Source organism: Otolemur garnettii, unplaced genomic scaffold (genome assembly GCF_000181295.1).
Source record: "Otolemur garnettii isolate 467f Iridium unplaced genomic scaffold, OtoGar3 scaffold00125, whole genome shotgun sequence".
NCBI classification, from domain to species: Eukaryota; Metazoa; Chordata; class Mammalia; order Primates; family Galagidae; genus Otolemur; species Otolemur garnettii.
This window is the reverse complement of record NW_003852520.1, coordinates 1,021,595-1,024,606: the sequence shown is the minus strand read 5'-3', so window position 1 is coordinate 1,024,606 and position 3,012 is coordinate 1,021,595. Positions and strand designations below refer to the sequence as shown.

General features: G+C 46.0%; 1 non-coding gene across 1 annotated transcript; it reads left to right on the top strand.

Annotated features, from left to right (window-relative positions):
- The first annotated feature begins 2,178 nt into the window (after positions 1-2,178).
- Positions 2,179-2,286, top strand: LOC111727815. The gene has a single exon (XR_002775274.1). It is a non-coding gene; the product is annotated as a U6 spliceosomal RNA (small nuclear RNA).
- The last annotated feature ends 726 nt before the right edge of the window (positions 2,287-3,012 follow it).

The following is a 3,012-nucleotide window of genomic DNA, read 5'->3' as shown; positions in this document are numbered from 1 at the left end:
GGCTCAAGCGAGTCTCCTGCCTCAGCCTCCCAAGTAGCTGGGACTACAGGCGCCCACCACAACGCCTGGCCATTTTTTGGTTGCAGCCATCGCTGTTGTTTGGCAGGCCTGGGCTTGGGATTCGAACCTGCCACCTTAGGTGTATGTGGCTGGCACCTTAGCCGCTTGAGCCACAGGCGCCAAGCCATTCTGTAGACTCTTAAGGAAAGACTAAAATTCAGCAATAGCAGAGCTGTGGCCCTGCAGGTGGAATCCGCTGAGGAGTGTGTAACAACTCACTCGCCAAGGAAAAGTAAGAGAAAAGGAAATAAAGATCCAGCTATAGAAGAATATTTATTAATGTAGGAAATTGTTCTCAATTTATTTTTTTATTTTACAGTGAGAGAAATCAAGGGCTAAGCCCCCCATGATCTGTGCATCTTAGCCTGTAGAGAGGAATGCTTCTAATACTGAAAAGCAAACGAGGCCATCCAGGGCAGTGGAGTGGACAGAAAGGGAAAGACGAAGTGGTGCCTGCCACGCCCTGCTGTCCTGCTGGCCCTGGTCCCGGTGGGAGCCCTCACAGTTGAACTGTTCTCCTCCTGTGCCATGGGAGGAGAATGCTTGTGTTGCCCCCAAATTCATCTGTGGAAGCCCTAAGCCCAAGATGATGGTATTTGGAGATGGGATTGGTTTAGATGAGGTCATGAAGGGGGGACGTCCTCCTGATGGATTGATGCCCGTGTAGGAAGTGGAAGAGAGAGATCTTTCTCCAAGGAAGGGCCTCGAGAGAGCACAGTGAGATGCAGGTTGACTGCAGGCCAGGAGGGAGCCCTCCCTAGGACCCAGCACGTCAGCACCTGGTCTCAAACTTCATCCCATTACCAGGTCCCAAAGCCATTCTGACATGTTTAGGCATTTGTTACAGCAGCCTCCTGCTTCTTGGTGCTGAAATCTATTCGCCAGCTTGGGCTGCCACAGTGAAACGCCATAGGCTGGGTAGCCTAAACATTAGAAAGGTCTCTTCTCACATCTCTGGAGGCTATCTCGCCCCAGGTGGAGACAGCTGGTGGTGGGTGATGTAAATCCCATCTCAAAGGCCATGCTGGGCTCCACCTCCCAAGGCTGTTCTCTGAGGGACGCCACAGAAGCCCAGTCAACCCATGCTGAGTCCTCCACACTCACCCTGCCGCACACTGTGACTCCATGCCCCTGTCCACCTGAAGGAGGGACTAAAGGGCCTGAAAATACACACACACAATATGCTAACGGAGTTTTCTCTGGGTGATAGAATTATGAATAATATTTATATTCTTCTTTAAATTTTAAAGTATTTTTATATTTCATATGAAATATGAATATCAGGCATATATTAACTTTATTACTGGGGTAGAAGGGACCCTGGAATTAAATTTATGCTTAGAGCAGGACAAGTGCCCAAAGAGAAAAGAAAAAGAATTTTGCTCCTGACCCTTTGCATGACCTTGGGCAAGTCATTCCACCTTCAGAGCCTCAGTTTTCTCATCTGTAAAATGAGCCAGTCGAACCAATGACCTGCAAAGTTCCTTCTAGTTTTGACAGACTATGATTTGCTAAAACACGTTTTAATTGCAGGTGAAGAACAGGAAGAAGAGTCCCTGAGAAGATCACGGCCTCTGAGTTGTGCATGTGAAAAATCTTTACAGCTGACCACGAAGAAAGCTAGTGGCAGTGTCTGAACTTTCTATTCTACCTTTTCATTAGATTAGAACACAAATCGCATTTATAGGAAATGTCCTGTCTCTTGTTGGGAGACGAGAATGACAAAATTATTAGCTCTCTCCCTACAGATCCTGGGGAGTGTCCATTCAGACCCCCCTGCAAAGATGGTCAGATTAAAGGAGATGGTAGATTCCTCTGAACACTCCAGGAAGTGCCCCCCCATCCATTTGGGGAACATTTAGGAAGAATATACCTCTGATTTGTTCTAAGTAAAAGTTCTGCAGTATGCACCTGCCCAACACTATTCTCTGTCCTCAGAATCACCACAATATTGTCATATATTTTTAACCAGGTTCCCTTTTTAAAAGAACCTTCACAAATTTATCTTAGAAAAACAAAACTTCTTGATATAAAGATTCTTAAGCATGTGGTTGATGACACATTGTGTTTATATTGGCAAAAAAAATACTGAAGAGCTTTATGAAAATGTTGAATCTTGTGCTCGCTTTAGCAGCATGTGTCCCCCAAACTGGAACCATGCAAAGAAGATTGGCATGGCCCCTGCATAAGGGTGATGTGCAGATTTGTGAAGCGACCGTATTTTACCTATCAGCCTCCTTAATTTCAGGCAGGAAATCATAACTCCACCTGGAAGTTCAAGATCAAAACTTCCTAGCTCCTTCAGAAAAAAGAAAGAAAAATCTTTCTTAAAGATTAAGTGAATCTTAAAATGTCTTATACCAAGTGAAAGAAAAGGTGTGGATTGGATTATGATAGCAGGGCCTCAGCTGCTGTGAAGGCGGCCAATGGCGGCTTCTCTTCTGTTTATCAGAGAACATCATCCTTTATCAATCATCTATGCTGTCAATTTTTTATAAATGTTCTTAAAATGATGAAATTTTCCTTTTTTGTAAGTATTTCTAAATATACTTTACAATGTTGTTAATATTTGCTAAAAATTTGAAAATCGCTCCATACTCCACCACTGTGTAATCAGCTCCAAAAGCAAATACACAGCAGCACCCCCCAGTGACGTCTCCCCTGTGTAATCAGCACCCCCCAGTGACGTCTTCCCTGTGTAATCTGCACCTCCCCAGTGACGTCTCCCCTGTGTAATCAGCACCCCCCAGTGACGTCTCCCCTGTGTAATCAGCACCCCCACCAGTGACGTCTCCCCTGTGTAATCAGCACCCCCCCAGTGACGTCTCCCCTGTGTAATCAGCACCCCCCCCAGTGACGTCTCCCCTGTGTAATCAGCACCCCCCCAGTGACGTCTCCCCTGTGTAATCAGCACCCTCCCCCAGTGACGTCTCCCCTGTGTAATCAGCACCC